At 38.5% G+C, this 13,052-nt stretch overlaps 1 protein-coding gene across 9 annotated transcripts in view; it reads left to right on the plus strand.

Annotated features, from left to right (window-relative positions):
* ENOX1 (ecto-NOX disulfide-thiol exchanger 1) overlaps positions 1–13,052 on the plus strand; it is a 363,435-nt gene that overhangs the window by 144,995 nt on the left and 205,388 nt on the right. Inside the window, exon 1 of one of the 9 annotated variants that reach the window (XM_027649516.1) lies at positions 12,612–12,842. The exons of the other annotated variants lie outside the window; for them this stretch is intronic. The gene's annotated coding sequence lies outside the window, so the exon portion shown is untranslated. Of the gene's footprint in view, positions 1–12,611; positions 12,843–13,052 lie in introns of those variants that run through there. 9 annotated transcript variants of the gene reach the window in all.

Genomic DNA, 13,052 nt, shown 5'->3' on the forward strand with positions numbered 1-13,052 from the left:
TTGTGGGGGGGAAGCTTCTAAGTTCTAAAAAATTGTTCCTTTCTATTTTTTTTTTCCTTCGAACTCTTTGGCCCCTGTGCACATGAGTAGCTGGAAGTTCTAGTTCCTGGGGTTGGGCAGCTTCTCAAATCTCATTGTTTTCTGCATGTTCCATTTCTTTCTCTTGATACTGAATTCACTAGCATGACACTGGTAAAAACTGAAGAAAACTGAAAAAGTTGGTATGTTTTCAAATTCTGGAAAAATACGGAATTTGGCCAGTTGAAGAACCGTGTGCAGAAAATTAAAAAGCAAAGCCCAGACAACCTCATCTTCCCAAGGCAAACAAACAAACAAAAAAAACCCAACAAAAAATATTGCCAAAATTTAAAAAAACTGATCACAGTCCTGCAGGATGTTAGACTGGGAGGCAGGGGGGAAGCAGTACAGTGTAACATAGACACTATTTCCCAGTAGCTGTAATTTAGCTCCAAGTCTTCTTTCCAAGTCACTTATCTTATTAAAATCTGTCACATGCCCTTTCCTGAGGCCCATTTGGTGCATTTCTGTATGAGCAGTACAGTGCTTTGGGGGGAGGCAGACGCCTGCCTGCATTGAAACGGGAGTTCTGCAAATGACTTTAAGTTATTTGGCTTCAAGATGCACAGGGCTGAGCTTTACCTACCACGCCAGCTGAAATCATGATCCTCCTCTAATAGGGAGAAGTTGCCTTTGTTTAGGAAGAAGCACTGCCTTACAACAAAAGATCATAAATATGACTCCGAGGTTAATATTTGGGTTTGTTTACAGTGGCATAGGAATTATTTTACATATGTGATGCACCTGCTAAACATGAGGATTTTTACTAAGGTAGAAACTTTAGACGCATGAGTAAGACAGTGGATTGCTCTTAGGAAAAAACCATCATTTAGAAATTCTTTGTAACATCTGCCATGCATTCATTTTCAAAGAAGTCTGAGAACTTCGAATTAACCTTAAATCTTTAACTACAGTTTCTAGGGAGCCACAGCAAAGCTTGTGCTCTAATATCTTCCAAAGTGATCAAGTTGGAAAAAAAATCAGTTGGAGCAGAGGTATGCAGCAGCATGAGAAATGTTGCTTGTGACATTTAAACTCAATTTAATCTGCTGTGACACTAGTAACATTTGTTGATGACTTAGGGAGAGGGTGTTTGCAGTGGTGAGTGGGTTCACAAATGTCATCTAGTTTTAAGCCTAGTGCCTTGGATGAACCAGTTTCCATCTTTTCGTGATGCTGACAGGAAGTTTTTTACTGAAGCACAGAAATGCTGGTAATGGATAGTTTGTCAGGCTGTATGCTTTAATGCAATGTGGGTGATTCAGTACGTATTTTGCATTTCTACTCAGCAACATTAAAATCTTGTTCAGGAAAATTCCCTCCCATGTGAAATGGTAACCAGATCTCTTAGCTGTTCAGTTCTTTAGCCATGATCTGTTTCTGTGGTACATGTCAGTGAAAAGTAGATAGAGGACACCAAACAAATTTTCTCATTAATAATTGTCAAAATATCTGTCCTGTAAGAAACACAGAATTGAAACAGTTTCTAATCCCTGAGCTATGCATCCTGGAGGGATGATGCAATTTCAGCTGATAACATAAATGGATTATAATTAAATTCACATGTAGCCAGGGCAGGGCTTTCTGCTTTAAAAACAAAGATACCTCAGCTCTTTTTGGTGGTAGTGTTTTAGGGAGAAGGTGTTTGGTGTTTCTACTTCAACATACTGTTTCTACATTTCTTTTTTACATTTCTACCCTACAGTTCTGCAACTTTGCAATATATGTGGGCTTCACTCTGAACCTTGACATTTTCATTTCTTAAAGCTAAGACTCAGCAGCATTCGCTTTTGTCCAAGTCTTAAAGAAAAAAAGAGAAAAAGGAAACCTAAACCAAATACAGGATGAAGTCTGATACATTCTTTGTAATGTATATTCCAAACAGAAGAGTCAGATGTCACCAAGTGGGATTATTTGTCCTAAACTCTGACAGGTTTACATGTAAGGGAAAAATTACATTTCATTTTGCTAGACTTGTCCTATGCCATTTGATTTAGCAAGCTAGCAAAAACAAGTGTATACAGTTGGCTTTCACATGCGCACATTTTGATGACTGGATTATGTCATTTATTTTCTATGCTGCTCTTGGTAAAATGTGTGTTTGTTGTACTGCTTTTGATATTTTGGTTGGGTTTGATATTTTGTTGACAAGAAAAAATGGAAAGTGTGGGTAAAGCTCTTAGGTCTGTTTGGGAACTGATGTGCTGTCTCAGTTTTGAGTTGCTCAGGGGGAATTAATTGGTGTCTGTTGGAACTGAGCCCAAAAGTATCTTTTAAATTATATTATCTTATATTATATTATTTATATTATATATTAAATTACATCAGTGCATTACCTGTCCTCTGCTAGCTGGAGTCCCAGCAGAATTTGGCATGGTAGGTCCATCCAGCTGCTCAGACACTAGTGCTGTGGGAATCTCAGTGCCTCACTGCAGGACAATCTCTCCTAAGAGTATCCCTGTGATATTATCCTCTTGCTTTTAGTTAGTCTAAAGAAGGCATAAATGGAGTAGGAATGTGATGTAGGTATCTTCCGAGAAAAAACAAACAGTTTTCCCCACCTCTTCCCCCTCTGTCCGTATCTCTTTTGGGGCCAACCATAAGGACAGAAACCCAACTTTTTAGAGGAATCTAACTTTCTTAAAAATGTGAACCTAGTGCAGACACTCTGAATAAAGGTGACACAGTATGTCCTTAGCTGAGGGCCATTTTCCAAGCAAAAGAGTACAAGTATAAACATTAAAAGCCAAGCATGACTTAAACCAAATCAAAACAAAAAACACCTGCAAAATCCAGGAGACTGCCAGATTGCAGAAAGTCTTTATCTTGTGAGTCCATGCTCATGATCCAGCAAATTATGTCAAAGAATATAGAGCCCAGAAACTTCTTATGAAGAATAACCATGGGCTTTTGTCTACTGAAACAGGCAGCGGTATCCTAGATTTCCTAAATATTCAGGTCTTAAACTGGTTTAATGCCTTGGTAACGAAAGGCTGAAGCCTGTATTCCATACTTTCAAAACAGAGATGAAATTAATGGGTAAAACTGTAACTATGTTAAAAAGGACCTTAGACTGTGTTAACAAGGATCATCTAGTCCCAGGTAGGCACATTAAAGCCTGCAGTGCAAGGGAATAGAGCTGTCAGAGTGAGACCTTTCCTGTGTATTTAGAAATCTGTTATATTCTGATGTGATTTTTTTGAATTAATAGAAAGGAGAAAGATAATTGCTTCAGAAAAAAATGTTTATGGTTATACCTGGGAGACTCAGGGGTTACTCTAAGAGTTGAGGTTTGCAGAATTGCAGCTCCTACGTGCCAGACACATCCAGGGTGCTTGCTGCATGCTTGGAGTTAGGACCACGCTATTGTGCTACAGCTGTGGTAAGGGCTTTTAAAAATCATATTCAGCAAGCTCTGCTCCCCACTGCCGTCTCCTCTCCCGTACAAAATCCTGTCAGCTTGGGCACAGATAATATATCAGGTATTGAGACATTCGAAGCAGGACTTGGCCATTATACTGCTGATTGCATAGAGCCTGAACGTGAATGCAGACACAGATCGTGCTGACAGGCTTAAATAACACAAGGTAAGACTCAGCAAAGCCTGGATCCTTGTGATTTTAGTCATTGGTTCTCCCTAAAATGCAGAGAGCAGGTGTGTGAGTGAAGCTGCATGACCCCATACAGTGAGTACAGAGGCCTTTTCTCCAGAAATTACTTACATCTGGGCAGGAAGAACAACAAAGAGCTGCATTTGAATCCTTGCTGACTCAGCAGTGTGAACAAGAGAGAAAGCAAATGTGACACAACTGCAAGGAGCAAACCACCATCCCTTCCCGGGATTGTTCCAGTCTGCATGAATGGTTGAGGTTCCCTCACCAGCACATCCCAGGGCAGAGGCGCCAGTGCAAGGCAGGGACTGAGCTAACCCAAACATCTCTCCTATCTCCACTGGTCCCTTTCAATCAGGTTTTGTCTGTTTCCCCACACATCTCAGCAGGGCTGAGGAGCAGCCTACAACCCCCCAGCTCTGCCTGTGGTCTTACATCCAATCTAGGAATCCAACCACACTCCCAAATGTCTCTGAGAAGATGTTCTGGGTGAAGAAGGTGGTATCGCTTTATGCCCTGTGCAGGCAGTTTGTATTTTTGGTAAGAATCCTTTTCTTTTAGTATCTTTTTATTTATTGTCCCTCTCTTCTGTATTCTTTATTCCTGTCTAAACTGAAAGAAGCCACATTATATCTGAGTTCTACTCTGCAGAGCATGGATTTGAAATTAACAGAATGAGCTAGTCCATTCCTAGTTTATTAAAAACTGTTTTTCTGGGTCTGATAAGGAAACCAATTAAATACCATGAAGTCTATTTTCATAATAATGCTAAAAGGGGCACTTCATAAATTGAAGATTCACCATGCAAAGAAAAAGTGGTATATTATATTTTAATGAAATGAGTCCAGAAGTCTTTAAAGAGCAGAGCAGTAACTTTTTTTTCCACTTGTTTTGAAATTTCCCCTTATTTCTTGCTCCTTATTCAAACAAACTTCCTGCAGACAGCCAGGAGGCAGTGCAACAGCTGTTCTGTAGGCTGAAAGTGATGGGATATTTGCTTGAGGACATGGCAGAAGAGGGTCAATTATATGCAGTGAACAAATAATTTATTAGATTGGCCTCATTTCTTCTTTGTCATTTATCTGTGAACAGATCATAATTTTGGCAGTGCTGTTTGTTTTTCAGGATTTGACACACAGAAACATAAATAAACAAATGTGACTGCTGAATTTCTCATGAACTTTAATCACTTATACAACCAGATATTAAAACATATTGATTTTGCTCTTTTAGTTGGGTATGTGGTACTGATTTGGGTCTCCCAGCTGAATAGGATTTACTGACCTCTGGGATATGTGAATGTTCAAAAATCAAAACGTATTTTTTGTAAGATTTCTGCAGAATCACTTTAGAATTCCAGACACAGAATTGTTTTTTAAAGACTGGGGGAATGGGAACCAGACTGGAAAGAAATTAGCAAAGCAGTCAAAATAAGTTTTTCTACTGACAATTTCTATCAGGGATTTAGCCATCTTAATCAGCAGATATGATCACTGCTTTACAGCAGTTTTAAAAACAAGAGGGTTTTATTGATACTGTCTGTAAACAGTGTTATAATTTTCACTCATGTCTAAATGCCATGTGCATATTAAATGCCTATTCTCATAGCGATAAACACGGTTTAGTAAAATTTATATTTTGATGTGCACAGAAGTAAATCAGCAGAAGATTGGGCGAACCGAAATGTGTAAACTTCTCCAGCTGAAGGAAATGAATTACTGAAATGCAAAACTAGTTACCTGCTTCATTAAGAACTATGAGTACAGACGATTTCTGTGAAAAATATGATGAGAAGCAATTGGCTAGAGAGTGATTGCAGGAGATAGCATCTGTACTAATTGACTTGTTCAGGATGTACACAAAATCTGATTTACCAATCATATGTACTTTTTGTAAATAATATTATGGCAATTAAAGGATAAATCACTTTTATGTGATGTTGCTATGTTAACCTAAAGTGGTCATGTGGGTTTAATTCAGATCTAAGAAACAATTTATTTAAAAATGTTACCTTTCAAGTCTCATTTCTTTGTGTGTGTTCTGAGTGCCTTTTGTCTGCTGTATATTGGGGGTTCTCATGCTCAGACTGCTGATCCTAAGGGTGTTCATACAAACAGCTGTTCCTCATATCCTGTCTGGGTTATTTTTTTCTCTCTCTTTATAGAAGTCATAATTCTACTGTATGTAGTGTTGTAGACATTTTCATGGTAGGAAGCCACAGTGTCTTTCATAAACGGCGTTTCCCATGATAGACCAAAAAGCGTGCAGATCCCACAATGATAGATGTTCATTGTAGACAGTCTGGGCAGCAACAGGAGGAAATAGATACATGAGATAGTGTCTCACGTGGGAAAGACATAGTTAACCTTAGGGGGAAATAGCCAAAAAAAGTAAAAAAAGATATTTTTCCCACTAGGTTGGAGACAAAAGTGAAATTCTCTTCTGTAAATGTCTTTTTTTTTTGCCCTGTGCTTCATCTATTTCACTTTCATTTTTCTGAGATTTGCTCTGCACTATGACCAGTTATTTCTCTCATCTACATGACCAACCAGGAGGCTTAGCTAAAATGGAGTCTTGTCCTTGGCTTCAACCCTGAGAGTCTGCTGTGCAGGCTATGCTGAGAAGCTCAGACTTGGGGGAAGGAGTCTGCAAGCTTCAAATCAAGAGATCACTCATACTGAACAGGAATCACGGAACTCTATCCTTGGAAATGGGCTGAGGATTGATGGATTTTTGGAGAACTTTTTTCTTTACACTTGCAGCAGGTGGAGGAATGATGGATTTTGTTTTAATCCAGCCCTATAGGATGAGAGTAAATGAAATTACACTGAACTGGCTACAGAAAAATAAAAGCCTCTGAGTTTGCTACAAATAGATAAAATGTTTCTCACAGTTTCTAAAAATTGCAGTGAAAAATGAAGGACATGGAGACAGCATGACTTTTGTTTATAAATATTTGTATTTCATGCTGAGAATTCCTTCAGTTGAGTAGAGGCATTACAAATATCTGAAGATTAGAAAATCTGACTCTTGACAAAGTAAATTCGATGGTTTAAATGCACCAAAATTTAGTTCTTCTTGATACAGGACCGGTGGAATTGCCCTCTGGGCAATGCTGTTCATGCACAATGTCCGTGTCATTCGTGAGCCTGGTTCTGTCTGAACCTGTGCTCACAAGTTGACACCATATTTTGCAAACTGCTCATTAACACTTGCCTTTTCACCCTGTATGGATGAGCAATCAGCTGCAGGCTGAACAAGTGTTTTTACAAGGCTATTTATTTCAATAATTCAGGTTCTCAAATAGAGCAGGGAAAAAAGCCCCAAACAATAGCGGTGTGTCATTTTTCTGAACTATTGACCATCTGATCTTCATTAATATGTCTTCACTCACTTCTCATGCATTCTCTCTCTTTCCCTCAGCCTTATCCCCTTTTCCTGCCAAGCTCCGCTCTCAGGCATGGAGGGTCTTCTTCCTTCTCCCTTTTCCTCCCAGACTGTGTCCATTTTGCACATTTTCTTTCTGATGTTCTCCTCCTAAACTTTAATTATCTCCTCAAGTTTATAGGATGCTACAGAAGCTAAGCAGTACAGACTGTAATATATCCACTGCTTTACACTGTAGGTCAAAAGTGGTTGCAGATAGTTGTTGAAATCCTACAGTTATCTCATAAACCCAAGTTCTTTGGAAAGTAGAATTTAATTTTTTTTCCATCCCAAGCACTCATTACCTTCCATATTTTAAGTCCACTGAAATAGATGGCAGTGGTTTCATTGGCTTTGATGAGGAGATATCTGATTACCTGCCTGATTTCAAATATTCCCAGAGGTCATACCAGGAAACATCTTCCAGAAAGGTTTGTATTCTAGTCCGAGCCATGAGAGCACACCTGGGAGTTTCAAAAGGATGTGAAGGAGAAGGTTCAGCTATCCAGAAATCATCTTTATAAATATTGATGAGGGAACAGAGGGGAGCTCTGATGTGTTGAAAGATGCTACTTTAATGTGGAAAATGCAATGAGAAATGAATTGAGGTCTTTTGAAAACCCATGTTTGGGGGTGCCAAGCACCTGAGAACACGTTCCTGAGTAGTGAAATGCTTTATCAATATTTTGATGGGGATGAAGTCTCCATCAAAGGAGATAAATATGGAGTGGAGGTACCTTTGTGCCTCTGTGGTTTATTTTGGAGGATTTCCAGTCATTCTAAAAAGCTCACCATCTCCTGTCATCTCTCATTGTGCACTGACAATCTTTGTGCTTCACCAGATCAAGCCATTGAGGCCATAGCTGATCAGTAGTGTTGGCAGTACTCAGTGCAAAGGGAAACTTACAAGGATCCTTTGGAGCTGTCTCAAGGCAGAGTGAGTTCAGGATGCACAAGGAGCATTACCTACAGCTGAATATTTAAATATTTGTCTCTGTGCAAGTGTTTAACACTGTTGAATTGTACCTTCATATTGAACTAGAAATGTATACTGTACAGCATATAAGGCCCTTGATTGTGCTTAGCAGCTTATCTGTATTTGTTCTCTTTGAAAATGTTTTGTTAGCAGAGTCACTTCTCATAGCTGAGCAACACCAGACAAACAAGCTGGTGTGCCCTTTGCTGAAGGAATAGCAATCCCTGTTTGTATTTCCCAGACCTAAAGGGTTTGGTGGTCACTGTAAAATGTGTGCAACCGTCTTCTGGAATGAGCAGGTGCAGTTATCCCTGTTCTTGAGTAAGGAACTAAAAATATTGTGAATTCCAAGTGACTTTCCAAGCCACAGAGTTCCATGACACTGTTTTGTCTGTGCTGTAATATCTGGCTCACCCTTTGAGTTGATGTGTTTGGACTGGCATTCCAAAGCTGAAGGAACAACTGGAACCTTCCAGAGATGAGAAAATTATGCAGATTCATAAAATATTTAGTTTACAATTAACACATGAAAACACAGTGTGTATTCCTATTACTTGACACAAGTGAGTTTTCACATGGAGTAAATAAATCTCTGACAAGTTTACACTTTTTTCTTTTTTTAAATTTTGGATTTTCACTTCAGAAGATACTTTTCCTCTAAGGCTACAATACAGATTTTATTCTTTGATGTATCTTGGGGTTCAGTCACTGTTTTCCTTTTTAACATGCTTTGCCTGTTACACTCTTCCAATGATACCACAGTATTTGTCTTCTGAAGCTTGTACCCAACATGTGAAAAAAATGTATGTCTTTCTGTATATAATGGATTGGATCTCTATTTTAGTCTGTGCTGCTCCTTACACATAAAGCAACACTGCAGAGGAGGTGAAGATGGAAAAGGAGGTGTCAGTGAGCTCCCTCACTAAGCACGAGGTGCTTGGTTGCTAAATGCCTGTAGGTGACTTTATTCTGCCTGCAAGCGGATGATGCCAGCACAGGGACTTGACACAGTCCATCCTTGGTGAGGAAGAGGACGTCAGGGATGCATTCCCACAGGTTTTAATAAGGAGAAAAAACAATCATTGTGTGTGGCCTTCTCCACTTCTGGCTACTATGCTGTTGTAGCAGTTTCATCCCAAGTCTATTAAAAGTTTTCCCATTTTTTGACACCTCCAAAGTGAAAATTGACTTGTCTCTTTTCTCCATTTTAGAGAAAAATTCAGAAAATGCCCTACACAAATAAATGCCCAAGATCAGACTCTTTTGCATAATTTTCAGCGATCTGCAGATTTGTGTCACATGGTGGCTGTTAAAGCCTGCATTCAAAACATTTCTCCAAAGAACACTCTCAGGTTGAGATATGGTTAAATGCTAACTAAAAATTAAGAACGTTTTGAGTATCTGCTTGAGAAATTTAATTATGTCATGATTTGAAATTTGTAGGCTTTGGTATCTGTAAGAATACTACTTAATTTCCTGCAAATGCTATTAGACTTATGCTCCAATCAGCTGGAATATTTTATTCATTATCATGTGGCAGTCAGTGCCCATAATTAACAATTGTGTGTCAATTTGTCAAGCACCATAAAAGACAAAGGTACTTTCACTTTTCTATGGGTCAGCAAATATTTTTCATTATAAATCCCATTTCCCAGAGAAGTTCCTGAGATTACTTTGGTATTTTAGTAATTTAAAAACAAACAGTAGCCAGTTTGCAATTACATTCATTTCTGACTGGAAACTCTTCTGGATACAGTATTGCAGTTTATCTTACCGTTTGTCAATAAGAGAGAGGAATGTTCCTTCTGTAGGCTGTCAGAAATATCTGGCAGGTGGCTAAATTGACCTTTTCAGTTTTGGTATGCTGCCTCTGCTCTTGGTCTGTCACACAGGGCATTGCAAGGTGCTCAGCTCCTCAGAAAATCAGGAACTGCTCCCTTTTCTCATTGCAGCAGCTCTTTCTTTTCCGCTTTTCTCTTTCATTTCTCAATTCGTTCCCAGTGATGATAGGTATATAAGTGAGGACAGGACATGATCATCTTATTAATTTCTGAGTACCTCAACGTTAAATCACCATCAGGCGTCTGAAGTGGGATAATTAAAATGAACAAAGTAAATCAAATGGTGGTTCCCGAAACCAGTTGCACATCCTCTGGTAGTGGAGTAGAGCTGTTGTTGTTGCACCAGTTTTCTTCAAAAGATGAAAAAAAACTGTTATGTGTAGCAAGAAATCAAACTTCAAAAGGGGCAAGTATTGAAAGAGTTAAGGCATTTAGTTTAATACACTTCATTAGACAGTCTTATGTAAGTACAATTGATAGAGTAGACTCTACAGAGTAGACTCTACAGAGAAAAGTCTACAGACATCTGAATTTCTATCCTGCCTGCTGAATCTACCCATATCAATACACATCTGTGGTTTCTGTGGGGAACAGGTTTGTAAGCAGAGTTTAGAAATTTGCTGCATTCATTTTGTATATCCATCATATTTTTCAGTCAGAAATCCCAGTACAGAAATGCTGGTTTAGAAGCAGTTTTTCCTAATTTATAATGGATAATAATGCTATAGGACCTATACACAGAAGAAATGAGGAAAACCAAACAAAAAAACCCTCCTGAAAATAGTGAAAATTGAATAGTTTGTACATTTTCTAGAATTATGTGGGGTTTGTTTTCTGGGTATTTTTCAATTTGTTTTTCTTGTCTACTGGTGTCATTGGTTGTCTCATAAAACTTCCAGTCACACCTGTTGTTGGACACCAGGCACAGAACCAGGAGATGGAAAGACTGACAGTTCTACTTCCACAGACAAGATTAATACCATGCTAATCCTGGTTGGTCACCCTGCATAGCTGTGAAAAAAAGGTGGAAATTCTTTTGGCTACTTGACTGCCTTGAAAGTGGGGTGACTGAACTGAATGTAAGTCATAACAACTGAGACCAAGGGATCTGTGTGGCTCACCTGGGATTTGTTTATTTAGTATATTTAAATTTTATGTATGACCTGTAGTCACTTACTGAACCAGAAAGCAAATGCAATGGAAAATTATTCTTGACTGTGAAATGGTGCACCTTAACCCTGCTTTGAAAGTACCCTTTGCTGGGGGTGGAGCAGCCATGACTGCATGGATCTCTCTGATTATATGAGCCTTTTGATAATGCTGTCACATAAATGCCACATATTGGCTCATTCCGTGGATTCTTTTCTCACTAGGAACTGTACTAAAACTTCTAAGAGGTTTATGAAGCTGCTATTAGACAAAAATATTTTTTCTAAATGGGATTAAGTCCAAGATTTAGTCTTTAAAGGTCCTTTACATTTCTTAAACTACCACAGTCCATTTCCCATGTGTCTATACCCATATTTATTTTCTTAATACTCTTCTTTAAAATTATCAGTGAAAACTTGACTTTTCTTTTTGATCTCTTTTTTTGATCTTTCTGTTGTACTTTCTCTTCTGTTCCAAATGTCTTTGACTTCTCTACTCTCTCTTTTGCTTTTCACACAGAATTTAAATACTGTGCCAACAGAGCACAGCAGAAGTAAAAGCTTATATTTGGATGTGATGATATATCCCAGTGCATTTGACCCATTCATTCACAATAAATCCTTACTATTTGCTGGATGACTCATATCAGGAAACAGCTTTTTGTAATGTGTATGTTTTTTGTAAATATTGAATGCTACCTCTGTATTATAGAGATCAATTGTTTATGACAGAACACTGACCACAGTATCTTTCAATAGGCAAGCTTGGCAGTGTAGTACTACACTGCTACTGTAATCACATATCTCTTTTTATGCTTCTGGTGATGGATCAGTGTATTTGAGGTGGATCTTAGTAGAACTGTGCATTTATAGATACTGAAAATAAACTTCAGAGTCTCCTAATTTAAGGACAGACCAGGTGGTAGCTGTGATGTGCCATAAACATCTGACAGCAAGTTGGATGACCACATAGAGGTTTTATTCAACCTCATAATGTAAGTGGACTTCATCACATAAAATACATAATCACATAATACCAGTTATCAAAACCCTCTGAGACTGTGGGGTTCTTTCCCCTGTATTTAGAAAAGGAAATATTCTGACTTTCCCTTTGCCTGAGATGAAGGAAAGGACATTAAGAACTAGGGCTTAGCGTTTTCCCTCAGAAGTGAGATGAAAGAACAGATTTGGGATATAAGGCTTGAACCATCTCTTGGTGCGTGGACTTCAGGGACATACAGTCTCTTGATAGAGGCTTCATTTTAAAAGTGTTTGAGGTATTTTCCTTCCATTTTTCCCACTGGAAGGCTGATTCCAAACCCGGTTAATGGCTAGGAACTTTATTTGCATTCCTAGCCTAAATATATTCATGAACAACTTTTATCCATTTGTTTTGTGACACCATTACCTTTTATCTTGAATAGTTCTTTATTAATAATTTATAGAGTATTAATTAATATTTAATAGAGAGCAAACATATCCTGTCTTACCTTTCCCCTTAGCTGTTCCTATCCATTTTACTAGACTAAACAATCTAAGCTTCTGTAATCTTCCTTGAAGAAATAAAAAGCTCTGTCCAAACTGATTTTTGCAGACTTTTTCTACACCTGGTCTATTTTCATTTTTCGATGATGATGGCCAAACTCCATCTTGCAAAATGCATGTGGTTCATAAGTTCTTGGAAATGTGTCTCTTTTGCTGATTATTCAGTGTTAGTGCTGCTGCCCAAAATGCAAGAGAAGTGTGTTGCTACTGCTACAAGGTAAGAAAATGGAATAAACAGGCATAGGATCAATGTACAATGATCTGGTATGTGTGATGCTTCTAGTATGAAGTAGCAGCTTCCAGCTCTGCTGTGTATTCCACTCTTCTGTCAGGAGCTCCAGATTGAGGATGCAGGAACAAGGTAGGACACGGTATTTCATTGGGAAGATGTGCAAAAGAAGGGAGGCTGATAGGTTGAAGCAATATT

Source organism: Corapipo altera, unplaced genomic scaffold, assembly GCF_003945725.1.
Source record: "Corapipo altera isolate COAL_440 unplaced genomic scaffold, ASM394572v1 0, whole genome shotgun sequence".
In the NCBI taxonomy this organism is placed as follows: Eukaryota; Metazoa; Chordata; class Aves; order Passeriformes; family Pipridae; genus Corapipo; species Corapipo altera.